The sequence below is a fragment of the Macrotis lagotis genome, chromosome 3 (genome assembly GCF_037893015.1).
Source record: "Macrotis lagotis isolate mMagLag1 chromosome 3, bilby.v1.9.chrom.fasta, whole genome shotgun sequence".
NCBI classification, from domain to species: domain Eukaryota; kingdom Metazoa; phylum Chordata; class Mammalia; order Peramelemorphia; family Peramelidae; genus Macrotis; species Macrotis lagotis.
This window is the reverse complement of record NC_133660.1, coordinates 176,781,566-176,796,201: the sequence shown is the minus strand read 5'-3', so window position 1 is coordinate 176,796,201 and position 14,636 is coordinate 176,781,566. Positions and strand designations below refer to the sequence as shown.

At 38.2% G+C, this 14,636-nt stretch overlaps 1 protein-coding gene and 2 pseudogenes across 1 annotated transcript in view; 1 reads left to right on the top strand and 2 right to left on the bottom strand.

Moving 5' to 3' along the window:
* The first annotated feature begins 6,567 nt into the window (after window positions 1-6,567).
* The window catches only part of KLHL5 (kelch like family member 5), a 144,384-nt gene continuing 136,315 nt past the window's right edge, over window positions 6,568-14,636 (top strand). Inside the window, exon 1 of the mRNA XM_074229632.1 lies at window positions 6,568-6,832. The gene's annotated coding sequence lies outside the window, so the exon portion shown is untranslated. The remainder of the gene's footprint in view (window positions 6,833-14,636) is intronic.
* On the bottom strand, window positions 11,920-12,148 carry LOC141518006 (small nuclear ribonucleoprotein G pseudogene; annotated as a pseudogene).
* On the bottom strand, window positions 13,545-14,465 carry LOC141518004 (vesicle-associated membrane protein 4 pseudogene; annotated as a pseudogene).

Here is a 14,636-nt window from a genome sequence, read left to right as displayed (position 1 = left end):
TAGGAAATGCTATCCACATCCAGAGAAAGAATTATGAAGTCTGAATGTAGATCAAAGCATACTATTATACCTTTTTTTGATTTGGGGAATTTTTTCCCCCTTTCTTGTGGTTTTTCTGTTTTATTCTGATTCTTCTTTCACAACATAACTAATGTATATGTTTAAGATGATTGCACATATATAATCTATATCAGATTGCTTGCTGTCTTTGAAAGGAAGGGAGAAAGTGAGAAAAATTTGTAACTCACAATCTTAAAAATTAATGCTGAAAACTATCATTACATATAATAGGAGAAAAATACTATTTACAAAAAAAGAACAAAAAAAAGCTTTGGGAGAAAGAGAAAAAGGGTTAGTGCAGAGGAGATTTGGATGGGATAAAACCTTCATATATCATAGAATATGAGTAGTCGTGTGCAATCTCTGGGAGGTTGAGTTAGTTTGTATTGCCTGGAGCAATAAAGCTTTACCAGTCTGCATCAACTCATTGCCATACAGCCCAAATCATTAGTAGGAGTTGGTAGAGGGATTTAAGGACTGATACAATCCTGTGGTATTTATTTCAGAGGGGTAAATTTCTTTACCATCTATGAGTTTAGATATGATTTCTGTTGTAAGTAATAAGCTTGTTATATGCACCGAATTGGTAATCTTAGATACTTGCAAGGGGATTGAATATCAGATTACTATACAGATTACTGTCAGAAGAGTCATCAAGATTGAACCTGGTCCATCTGTCAAAGAAGAGGGATCAAGAGATTCTAATGGCATATGAATTAACTGCAAAGACTACATGGGGGGGGCAGCAAGTGACTTGCCCAAGGTCACACAAGCTAGGTAATTAAGTATCTGAGACTGAATTTGAACTCAGGTCTCCTGGCTCCAGGGCTGGTCCTTTATCCACTGTGCCACCTAACTACCCCTTCCTCCTGCAAAGACTATATTGAGATAAGGTCCAGATAGAAGATTATATGTCTGTATCCAAAGACTAGTTTTGTTTAATTCAAAATGACTCATTACCAGAGGGTAATACTTTAACTATTAGTAACTCATTAATCTATCTATTATGAATAGAAATGTTATAATCTGAAGCAGTGAATACCCACATGGATGAAATAATATATCCTTGAAGTATAAAAATATGTATCTTCTCTAATGGCTAGCATAATGTTCACTATAATAGATACTTAATAATTGTTTGTTATTCATTGAAATTGAATGAGAAGGGACCTAATAAAATAAACCCTAAGCAGGAAATGGAAACCCTTCCTTAGTTGGCCTCAGTTCTTAGGATTTAGACTTTGTAAATAAAACTGACATAACAATATTCTACATATTTTTTGATAGTCTGGGAAACAAGACAAAGGGACCAGTGCCAAACCATTTATTTGCTAGAGTGCCCATTTACCAAGAGACAGAACTGTTTGCCAACTGTCAATAAAGCTCTTTAATCATGTAAAAAGATTCATAATCAACACCATTATAAATTTAGATTATTGGAACACTCATAGAGTTCATGATACAGGCATTCTCTTACTTTTGAACATTTCTTTATAATTTATTCTCAAATTAACCTAAAATCATTTTGAATTAATTTTTGGAATCCCAGAATCATTTAAGAAATCTTTTTTATATAAAGAAAAAGCAGAAATCCCTATTCTGATCCCAGGCTTATCTTTTTTTGGGGGGGGAGGGGTTCACAAGGCAAATGGGGTTAAGTAGCTTGCCCAAGGCCACACAGCTAGGTAATTATTAAGTGTCTGAGACCGGATTTGAACCCAGGTACTCCTGACTCCAGGGCCAGTGCTTTATCCACTGTGCCACCTAGCTGCCCCATGATCCCAGACTTATCTTAAGAGAGGCAAGTCCTTTGACCATTTATGCTATTGATGGGGGGGGGGATCTCCATTCTTTTCATTAGAACAGCAAAATTGAGGTTCATTACCATTCTTGGAACTATGGGAAAAGGAAATCTATTCCTAGAATACAAGAATGCATTTTTTATAAATAATATTTAAAATGGGAATAAGACTCCCAGGTTTATTGATAATTACTTATTTAACCCATGAGGTAGCTGAATAGTATCATCAATACACAGAAATAAAACCCATTTATGAATTAGGAACTTTCTGTACTTTCCTTTGGCATTGTTTTAGACATTTTAAGGGTTACCATGGGCAACAGACAAGCCATTTCATCTATAAAAAGCCATATGGTATTCATGGTGAAATTTCCCACTTTTTGATGGGTGGGGTGAGCTATGAACTTCATATATAACCATAACTTAACATTCAGATCTGCAGTGATGAAAAGAATCAATGAACTTATTTTTAAAAATAGGGAATTTTTTTTTTTTAAAAATGAATACATCATCCTATCTTCAATTGGATTTTTTACTTTCTCAATTATAAAGACATAAGAAATATTGCTTTTTGTCTCTGGGTATAACACATGAGTTCATAATTATCAGTTTCAGCAGGCAAACTGTAATAGACCTGATGTGATTTTCTTAGATTTTTTTCAGAGACCAAGTCAATATTACATATCTGTTTAATGTTCCATTGTATACAGGTGATTATATGAACATTATTCTTTCTGTGTAAAAATGAAAACGAATATAATATGTTCCCTAGATCTTTTAAATTCCATGGAATAATAAAGCTTTTTAATCTACTGTTCTAATAATTCATTATGATGGATATAGTATAAGTACATACTCTGGAAGGTTCTATCAAAATGCACAAATTTTGACTATGAGTTTGTCAATAAAATGTAGGTATATCAAAGCCTCGTTAAGTTCAAAGAAGTTTATCACCAGAATGACCAAATGATGGCAAATTTTCACATAGCATAACTCTTAAAGATTATCTCACCCATCCCCCATAGTTTTCTGGTAACCTTAAGGAGATCTGGATTGTCTAAATTCTTTCAGGGGTTCTAGTCACTACCAATGGTGTTTCCTCAAGTGTAAAAAAGGGGCTCCCCCCACACATTAGTTCCATTTGACAAGTATCTATTAGATTAGTTTTTGCAAAGAAATATTTACTTAAAGGGCATTTTAAAGAATTAACAATACATCCACAATACATGGAAGACATCATCTCCCCTTTCTACTCTCATATCACCCTGGTCTCTTGGGGAAAGGGAAAGGGACTAAACTCATAGTTTAGCTCAGTCCCTATATAGCACAATCTCCTCCATGTCCAAAATCCTTCTTAGACTTGAGTACCAGGTTTCCTAACTTCTTGAGACTTCTTTCCCTCTTGGGCTGGTTGACTGTGACTTCCCCTCTGGGATCCCAACTCCAAAATTTAAACTCCCAAGTCCTAGGGGCATTAGCACCAAGATATAGAGGATAAATGAAACAGAATAGAAATAATTACTAAGCCAGAAGGCCTAAAAGGAGAAGACTGGGAAGGTATCTTTCTCAGTTAAGTTCATGACTGTGGGTGAACTATGTGTGTTCTTTTCCCTCTTGGACAGTGGGAAAGTACATAGATGAAAAAGAACAAAACAGTATCAATCTGGCAGTTTAAAATAGGCAACCTGTTACAGCTATTTATTCAAAAGGAGCTATTCCTCACCTATAGGGTGGGATGTTTGCTCCCAGAAGCAGGGTGCTTCCATGTTAGATCTGGGTACAAGCAAAGCAAACCACCAATATAAAGAGGAGCAGACCAAGAAATTCATAGAATCTTGGGAATTTTAAAATTGAAATATATTATTATAGAATGTTATATTTATATTAATTACATTTTATCCTTTTATTATTGTCCTTTTTGAAGAGTATTCTAGATGAAAATATGAAAGGATAATAAGCTTTCATGAAGAATTTTCAGCAGGCTAGTAGACCAGGTTTTTACAGTCATACAATTGACTGAGAATATAAAATCCTGCTGTGTTTATTCTATGTTGACTGTAAAAGAGCAAAAATGTTCTCCAACAAAGAATCACAAGGATATGTATTGAGATCATACCAGCTTCCCTGTAAGCCACTTAATTTCACAAAGCATTCCCTTGTTAAGTCCAAAGACCGAGACCTGGAAGGAACTTCAAAGTCCAACTACTCCAGTTCCCTTATTTTCAATAGATGAGTAAACTGAGGCCTAATGAAGGCAACATATGTGGTCCAAGGCCACAGAGCTAAATTATTTGGAAGTAAGATCTGAATGTGGGACATCTTATTCCATGGCCAGTGTTTCTTACCATTATTCTACACTTTATCAGTCCCCAGATCATTTCAGGGACTCTTCAAAGAGGAGAATGATGAAACCAATGAGAAGAAATCAGCCTAATAATCCCTGTAGGAAAACTAAATGGATGAAAATGCCTACAGTCCAGACAATGGAATACATGTTGTTAAACATTAGTACTATACAAATGCCTCTACAAACAACATATAGATAATGAATTGGACCCAGAATGGCACAGAAGAAAGAGAGCAAGACAAATTGAATTTGGGAAATGGAGCACAAAGATCCAGCTTTTCAAAACAAAAGTTCTTCTACCAGTACTCTTTGGCTGCAAATCTTGGAACAACACAATTGCTAAGGAATTAAAAGTTGTGAATAACCTAAAGGACACTGGAGAGATACATAGAAGACATGCTGGGTGAACCATCTGAAGAACACCTGTGGAAAAATAAGGTCAGGAATCTATACCACAGGCAGGGGTAGCATGAATGGGATGCAAAATGCATTGCTGAAGACAATTTCTATCAATGAAATCAGTGATCCTTCTGAGTGTAGAAGTTAGGATCATATAACATGCCGCCACTGGGGCTGAAGAGCAGTATTATGCAAAGCCTGAAAAATAGTATCAAATTCATAAATAAGGCTATGATCTTTTACTTTCATTCACTGTGTTTAATAACAATACGACTAAAGTAATCATTTGAGTGTATAAGATGTGATTGAGAAAGACAAATGTATAATTGTATCTTTCATACCCCTCAAGCACAAATTGTATTTTGCTTTGAGGCTGCAATTTTGTTTTATTTATTTTTGGTCGAGTCTGGGATGTTCTGCTTTCCGATTCTTAGTTCCATTGGCCCCCAATTTCTAATGGTAGAGTACCAAAAGTCCTCAATCTGTTGTTTCCTAGCAATTGATAGTGATGTTACATTGTTCATGTAGTTTAGCTTTGTTTAACCACTTCCCCAAGTAGAGTGAGCAGTACATTCTGAAAAGGGTCAGCTCAGAAACCCAGGGTACCACTACTAAATGGAATGGCTGCATTTTGAGTAACAATATATATTTTGGATCATCGGCTTGCATTGCAATTTTGGTAGATGGGACATATTAAAGAACATCTGGGCTGGTATAATAGAATCTTAGAACTGAAAGAGTTCTTAGAGATTATTTAGTACTGCACCGATCATTTTACAAAAGGAAGAAATGGAGGTTCACCTAGGTTCACCCAGATAGGTGGTAGAAGACCCATTCCAAAGCCCAGGTCATGTGACTTTAGGTTCAGTGCTGTTTTCAAGACATAGCGCTTTCTCTTTTGAGAAACTGCATGAGTACAGATCATGAGTTTGTTTTTGTTTTTTAGGTTCTTGCAAGGCAGATAGGGTTAAGTGGCTTGCCTTACAGCTAAGTAATCTTTAAGTGTCTGAGGCTGGATTTGAACTCAGGTCCTCCTGACTCCAGGACTGGTGCTCTATCCACTGCACCACCTAGCTGCCCCCAGATCATGAGATTTTAACTAGGAGATATTATTTTAATCCAACCTCTTCATTTTATAGATAGCACAGCAGTAAAGAAGCATTATGGAGTTCGTAGGGATTTATTCATCGTCCGGTCCAACTTCTTCACTTTACAAATTAATAACAATGAGGCCTAGAAATGACTCGCCTCAAATTATATGCACAAAATTCCCTATAAAACATGCAAGGTCGGGGCGGCTAGGTGGTGTAGTGGATAGAGCTCTGGCCTTGGAGTCAGGAGGACCTGGGTTCAAATGCGGTCTCAGATAATAATTACCAAACTAAAAAAAACCAAACAAAAACAAACAACCTGCAAGGTGAATGTTTTCCAAACACTAATCATGATTGCCCCCTACACCCCTCCTGCCAGTGCTGGATGTGGCTGAGAGAAGCTCAAAAAAGAAAAGAAAACAGCACCCTTTGACTTATTTCTGCCAGGGTCGTTTTGTGCCTTCCAAGCTGCCCTCCTGAAGGTCATGGCCATGACCATCCTCGTTGCTACTTAGGACAGGTGGGAAAACTTAAGAACTCAGCGACTGAGCAGCTGCGTAATAAAAATAGAGTTTAACCGAATTATACGTTCTAGAGGGCCACACTGGGGGCCAAGGACCTTGGTACCGAGAGGCTATTGTTTGGTGGCATCCAAGCAAAAGGACGGCTGGGGGGGAAGGGAGCAGCGACCTTGGACGAGTCCCTTGCCCTCCGTGGGGCCGGGGATTCCCTCTTTCCCCCTCCCCCTTCGGGATGCCCGAGCCTGCGCGGGGGAGGGGAGCCGGGGGCGGGGCCTCGGCGTAGCTGTCCCCGCCCCCTCCCTTCCGGGCCGCCCGGAAGCCCCGCCCCTCGGCCCGCCCCTCGGCCCGCCGCCGAGGCCGGGGGCGGGGCCTGGCCGGAGGGGGCGGGGCCACCCTGCCGGGACCGAATTCCCCGCCCCTCCCCCTCCCCTTCCCTCCCTGGTCTCCGCGCGGTCCGGCAGCGAGGGAGGGGGGGGCCGCGATGGCGCCACGGCTTCCCAGCCGAGGGGCTCCTTAGGCCTCCCGGAGAGGGCCCGGACAGGGGGCCCGAGGGGAGGCGCCTCCCCCTCCCCCCCTCGGTCACCCCGCTGCTGCCCCGGAAGCAGGATTGGGGGTAAGTGTGACCGCCCCCCTGGGGGGCAGAGCGCCGTAGCCCCTCCCCCGGGGCCGGCGCGGGGGAGGGGCGGGATGGGGTCCGCGCCCCCCAACTTGCCCCGCAGCTCCCCTCCCGCGCCGCCGCGCGCCGCTTCCTCCAAGTGGGGTCCCCGGGGCGCGGGGCTCCTGGGGGGCCACTCTGCCCGGCGGCGTCCTCAGCCCGGGCGGCGGGCACAGGCGTGAGGCTGCGGCGTGCCGCTCAAAGTTTCCAACTTTCTTCTTGCCTTTTAATAGCTGCTTCTCCCCCAAGATGAGTTTTTTATTTCTTTATTTTTAAAGATTTTATTTCTTTTCAGTTTTACAATTTTTCCCCCAATCTTACTCTCTCACCCCCCCCAAAAGACAATCTGTCAATCTTTACATTGTTTCCGTGGTATACATTGATCCAAATTGTGTGATGAGAGAGAAATCATATCCTTAAGGAAGAAACATAAAGTATGAGAGATAGCAAGATCAGACAAGAAGATATCAGCTTTTCTAAGATTTTATTTATTTTTGTTTTACAGTTTTCCCCCTAATCTTGCCTCCCCCTCCCACAAAAGGCAATTTGCCAGTCTTTACATTGTTTCCATGGTTTACATTGATCCAAATTGAGTGTGATGAGAGAGAAATCATATCCTTAAGGAAGAAACATAAAGTATGAGAGATAGCAAGATCAGACAAGAAGATATCAGCTTTTCTAAGATTTTATTTATTTTTGTTTTCCAGTTTCCCCCCTAATCTTGCCTCCCTCCCCCACCCCCACAAAAGGCAATTTGTCAGTCTTTACATTGTTTCCATGGTTTACATTGAGCTAAATTGTGTGATGAGAGAGAAATCATATCCTTAAGGAAGAAACATAAAGTATGAGAGATAGCAAGATCAGACAAGAAGATATCAGCTTTTCTAAGATTTTATTTATTTTTGTTTTCCAGTTTCCCCCCTAATCTTGCCTCCCTCCCCCACCCCCCACAAAAGGCAATTTGTCAGTCTTTACATTGTTTCCATGGTTTACATTGATCCAAATTGAGTGTGATGAGAGAGAAATCATATCCTTAAAGAAGAAAAATAAAGTATGGGATAGCAAGATCAGACAATATATCATTTTTAAAAAGATTTTATTTATTTTCAGTTTTACAGTTTTCCCCTAATCTCACTTCCCTCTTGACACCCCAACAGAAGGCAATTTATCAGTCTTTACATTGTTTCCATGGTATACATTGATCCAAATTGGTGATGAGAGAGAAATCACATCCTTAAGGAAGAAACATAAAGTATGAGAGATAACAAGATTAGACAATAAGATAGCAGTTTTTTTCTAAATTAAAGGTAATAGTCCTTGGTCCCAAAAGATGATTTTTTTTAAGGAATCTTGCAACATGCTTGAAGTGTATTCCAAAACAATTTTAAGGCATAATTTAGGGGTGAAAAAAACATAAAGGGAAGTTGTTGGCTATTCTTGCGCTGCTACTATTTTTATTTCACGCAGCTGCTAGGTACTTTTTTTTGCTAAACAGAAGAAGAACGTTCTAAGGTTATTTGATAACTGGGAGAAAATCAAATAGAGACTTCATTCTTGATGAAGAGAGTTCCGGATTATTTGACAACTGGGAGGAAATCAAACGCAGAATTCATTCTTGGTTCTAGGCACCTTTTGGATGCACTTCTTTATAAATGTAAGATATTTGTCTAGGGCTGTTTATGTTTTGAATATAGTCAATCGACTTGGGGACAAGTACTCTCAGAATTAGTGAAAGTTAGAATTATGGCCTGTTTAGAAAGTTCAGTTAGGCTAAGAGTCTGGCTAGTAGAGGGCCCTCTGAGATTGCTAATATCTGAGCAAATTGTAATAAACGTATCAATTTTGTATGTTAAAAATATTTTTTTTTAGTTTTGATTTCTCTGCCCTACCCCCAACCCCAAAAAGTTTGCTAAACCGACTTCCCCTATTGTAAGGCCGTTAAGACAAATGAATTAGTGGAGTCTAAATTAATTAGATTTTACAATATCATTTAAAGGTTTGGGCAAACAGTATTTTTCTTTATTACTTCTATAGATCTTTGCTAGAGGTGATTACAAAAAAGTTTTCAAAATCCATATTAATTGGGTGATTTGTGTGAAGTACTTTTAATCAAATAAACTTCATTTTTGTTTGAGATACTTTTTAAAAAAAATTATTTTAGGCAATGGGGTTAAGTGACTTGCCCAAGGTTACACAGTTAGGCAATTATTATGTATCTGAGACCATATTTGAACTCAAGTCCTCCTAACTCCAGGGCCAGTGCTCTATCTAGAGATATATACTTTCAATAAACAAATTGCTACAATTAGATTGTGTGTTTTTAGGGAATATTAACAATGTATTTTTAAAAGTGGGACAAAATCAATTTAACGTGTTTATTATATGTATACTGTTGCAAATTGACTTTTTAAAAATTTAAAACAGGACACGGTGGCAATCAAGTCAAATACTGATGATGCCAATATTGTTTCGTCACAACTTCACAAGCAAGTTATTTACCAGAAGACTTGCAAAATTAACTTTTCAATTTTATATCATTGGTTCTCATTGTTTTCAAGTATTACTCTATCGTAGTCTTCCCATTTCCTGCTCCCCCCATCCCACCTTAAAAAAAATACTGCAAGAACTCACCACAATCCCTAGCTCTTTGAAAGTGTTTTTTGCAGCCTATTTCACTGGGAACAGAGAGGGGAGTTTAGTGTCTCAATTCTCTTGACAGTTTATTCAGTTTTATCAGCTACCCTTCCTCCTTACTTCCCTACAAAAGTCACACTTGAAGGAAACATTGATATAACTGATTTACATACTTTAGAATCATTACTCAAAGTTTTTTTTTAAGTAGCTTAAAATTGCCTTTTAAAAAAAATTAGCTCTTAATTATCTCCCTAAGACTTTGTCCTTAGCTGTCTTCTCTATACTCTCACTTGGTGGTCATATCAACCTGTGTGGTTTTCTGTATCAATACTATAGACATGGATGATTGTCATCACAATCTGGTCCAAATTTCCTGTCCTCCTGTATTTTTTGGTACTTTCCTTCACAAATTATAGGCTCTAGCCAAACTGGATCAGCTCATTGCTCACTAATGTTGGTATGTCCTCTCCACCTCAGTATATTTGTTTATACAAAATTCTTCACCTATAAAGTGACCCTATAACATCCTCCCACATATACATCTGTATATCTACATATTATGTTTGTTTATATATACATATACACATATATGCCTATTGAAATCTTTCAAGCCCTAGTACACATAGTCATTCTCCTCTGAAAACTTTCCTGATCTCTTTTGCTAAAAGTGACTCTTCCCTCCTCAAATTTCTCAGAATACTGTTTGTCTCGTGTACTTCCTCATAGCCTAACACATTTCCAATGTATTTATTTGTATGTCTCATATCCTCCCTCTGGAGCTCCCCAAACACAGTAAATTGTGAGCTCTTTGAAAGCAAGGACTATGTCATTCTTTTCTTCTTTATGCTTAGATCACAGCACAGAGTTGAGTGTTTATTGAATCATATATCAGAATTTGTATTATATTCTGAGAAAACCCCTTTTAAATATTCCCATTGTTTTTACATTAAGAAGAGCTTACAGAGGAGAGGAAGGAGACTGGTAAAGTTAAGGGTGCCCTTGGAGAGATTCTTGGGAAAACACAAACAGGAATAGGGAATATACTTACTATAGGGAGACTGTCATTTATTAAAGATGTTTTGTAAATGATGTCTACAGATTCATGATATCACTAAAAATGGTATTATCTTAGCTAAAAAACATTTTTGGAGGCATTTGGGGGTTAGGTGACTTGCACAGGGACATACAGGTCGCTAGTAAGTACCAAGTGTTTGAGGCTGGATTTGAGTTCAGGTTCTTTGAACTCCAGAACAGGTATTCTGGCTGCTATGCCACCCAGCTGCCTCTTTTGAAGACATTTTTTATTAAGTCAATAAACATTTATCAATGTGCCAAGCATTAGAGATACAAAAAAAAGAGGCAAAAGGACAATATAATTTTGAGCTAGTAACAAGCAAAGATGTCAGTTCTCTCTCTTCAACCATTGAATAAAGCCCACAAATTTCAGGCATTAACTTTTAAGGATTATATTGGTCTGTTACTTTTTTTTAAAAATTATTCATTTTGTAAAGCACTTCAAATACTTCAGTGAATCTGTGATTTCATTGATGTGGATGGGTACTTTTGTCAACAGTTCAGATTTTAACCTATCTATCTGCACCTCATCCATGTTGGCTTTTATTCACATTCACCCATAAATCTTCCATAAGAGTCCTTTCAACATACTAAAGATTTTTTATCTAGATTTATGACATTCTATGGTTGCCAGTGCAAAATTCATTCAGTTTTCTCCCTATTATCCTTTGCTTTTGCTGTACAATCAGTCATCTAAGGGGCAGCTATGCAGTGGGCAGAGTACCAGCCCTGGAGTTAGGAGGATCTGTGTTCAAATGTAACTATAATACTGGTTGTATTAACTGGTTGTATGACCTTGGGCAAGTCACTTAACTCTAATTGCCTATATCCAGGCCTATTTTCAGTCATCCAGATTTATATCTGATCACTGGACCCAGATGACTCAAGAGGATAAAGTGAGACTGGCAATTTAGGATGATACAGTTCAATTCATGTGCTTGTCATGGCATCATCTCCCTAAAATCATGGTCTTCTTCAAGAAAGAAGGACAAACATTATAACCAACCTTAGTTCTTTACAAATCATATATTTTCTATCCCACTTCTAGTGAATAAAAACTGTTATTAACCTGCATCTATTTGCACTTACTACATGTCTCTTCATTACCCTTTGGGTACCAGAATTTTTATTGTTTTGAAATTGTGTTGTTTTTCAGTTCATAACCATATAGCACCACTAGAAAACTATTAGTTTTTTTCATCTTACAAAACGTTTATTTTCAAAAAGTTAAAGAAAGAATATACGATGACTAATTTTATATATCAAAAGAAAAAAAAGAGGCTCTTGGGAATGTAAAGGACAAGTGGAGACCCAGGGCATTGATGGTGCTTCCTTCCTTATATTTGTTCCAAGGCTTCTAACATAATGATACTATTTCCTTGGATTACCACCATTCCAATATTCTGTTGCCCACCTGGTGCCATCTCTACACATTCATCAATCACAAGATTCATAAATGGATCAAACCCTCCACAATATTCCTTGAACATGCCTCCCACCATTTAATTTCAATGATAGCTTCTTGTCCATAAACTTTTTTACTTCAGGCGGGTGTGTTTTACTCATTTTGTTTCAGTTGAGACCCTTCACCTCCTCCCTGTACAAACCTCAGGTTAGGTCATGCTTCTATTAGTGTTTTTTTTTTAAGAAAAGTTTTTATATTAGTGAACAGCTTGGGATCATTGAAAGCATTGCCTGGTTTCCCAAATTCAGTTCATCTCACTCTCGTTGTCCTTTTCAGGTCAGGGGGTCTAGCTCATTGCTAATCTGCAGTACCTGTTCAAGATATATTTATCAATAATGATTGAATTGCATATAAATATGCTGTTTATCCTCCCTTTCCTCCTCCTTTTTTCTTCCTTTTTTCTTTCCTCACCTGATCCAGAGCTCCCAAGGATAAAACACTTTTTTCTCTTTATCCCCACTGCAGATCTAACCTCAGACTATCCTTTGAGTAGCAGGCTTAGAGGCAGAAACCACTGATGCCCAGACAGACACTTTGCTTTACCAGTTCAGATTGGACTCTTTTTTTCTTAGGTTTTTGCAAGGCAAATGGGGTTAAGTGGCTTGCCCAAGGCCACACAGCTAGGTAATTATTAAGTGTCTGAGACCAGATTTGAACACAGGTACTCCAGGGCCGGTGCTTTATTCACCGCGCCACCTAGCCACCTAGCCACCCCTTCAGATTGAACTCTTAAAAGGAGGTTTTGGAGGACAAATATAAAGTAACTTTTCAATATGTAAGGCAATCACAACTGAGGGGAATCAGGAAAGGCTTCTCTTTTTTTTCCTTTTTTTATTAATTTTTTTGTCTTTATTTATTAAGTGAAAATAGTTCAAGAAAAATGTTAAACTTTCAATGTTAGCCAGCATGTGATTTTTTAAAGGTACAGATGATCCCATATGTGGATTACTTGGGCTCCTGGGGGTTTCTCTTAGGTTCTGCAGCTTGCTTTTTTGACCACCTCGTGGCAAATTAGGACTTCTACCAGAAGACAGATGTTGAACAGGGAAAGATGGTCAAAGTCAAAGCAACTGATTATTGCTACTTGTTAGTTCTGAAAATAGGCTTCGTTGAGGGTAAAATGCTAGAACAAATTGAGTAACTATAGATTTCTTTTATTCATTTTCTCTTAGCTTCTCTCCAATTATTACTTTATTGCAATGTGCTCATAGGTAGAAGTCGTTATTCCCAAACACTCCACTGATGCTCTCCTTTCCTTCAATCTCATTTCCTGCCTTAATTATCCAAGGCTGTGCTATAAGATTGATCAACTATAGCCCCAAAGTAAAAAAAAAAAAAAAGTTGTCACAGATTCTACATACAGGCAAAAATAGGTTTACTGAAATGTCTTTAGTCACAGTTGAAAGTAGTAGTATTGAAAACATTAGTTTCACCATAAATAATGGAAACCATTTCCAAAATCTCATTTTTTTACATGAGAAAAATTATATACTTTGTGATCATTAATTGAATGGTTACCAATCCTTTTTACATAATGTTTCATCTCTTACCTCCCATCCTATCCCTGAACTTGATGCAATAAATCCCTCCCTCTCTAATTTACAGTAGGAAGTTATGTTAAATTATAATTATCATCATCAACGTTTAACTCTATATACAAATAATGTATTGGCAAGTATCTAGTTTCAAATTAGGCTTCTATAACAAGGCAAAGTAGATGTTTCTTTTAAAAATAAATTAATGACAGCATATTTTGGTAAAGGAGAGGATGCTAATCAGGAATCTGTCAATGCTCCAATTTGAACAGGACACTTGCCTCTTCTTGAGAAAAAAACACTTTTCAAAGTCATGTACATTTATCTTTAAATTATGCAGCAATCTTCTTTTTTTTTAAATTGTCCCAGAAATGTTTTATTAGAGATCTCTAGTCACAGAATCAAGTCCTTTATTTCAGGAAAATAGGAATGATAATCACCAGCAAAAGGATAACAGCAACAAGAGCCATGATGGCCTTCATTTTGCATCCATGCCACCACATTTGTCTTCGAAGCTGTTTTGATCTGTTGCTAAAAGCTGTTGTGTTATCTGATAAGCTTTCTGATGTGTCTTGTAGCTTATCCAGTCTCTCTCCTCTTTCAATCACTTTTGTAATATTCTCTTGCATGACATCAATTACTTCATCCACCTGATTCTGTACATGTCTAATTTTGTCATTCCGGGGTCCAAATTTTGGTCCAGATGGTCCCCTTAGGAAAAAATCCTCTTCTTCATCTGAATCTTCTTCCAAAAGATTTCTCCTTTCACTTTTCACAGAGCCAGTGACATCATCATCATTTAGGTGGCGCTTGAATTTAGGCGGCATTTTTATTACTCAAAAAGTTGTTTTTCTTTTCCCAACTTTAAGAGATAGATATATACCACCTGGCGTCCGCCGGAGGGGGCGTCAGCTGCTCGGCCGCCCACCTGGGGGGACCAGGGAGCATCCAGGAAAGGCTTCTTGTTGAAGAAAGTCCTTGAGCAGAATTTTGAAAGAAACAAAGGATTTCTAAGAGTCAGAGGTATACAGGGGACGCATTCCAGTTATGGAGA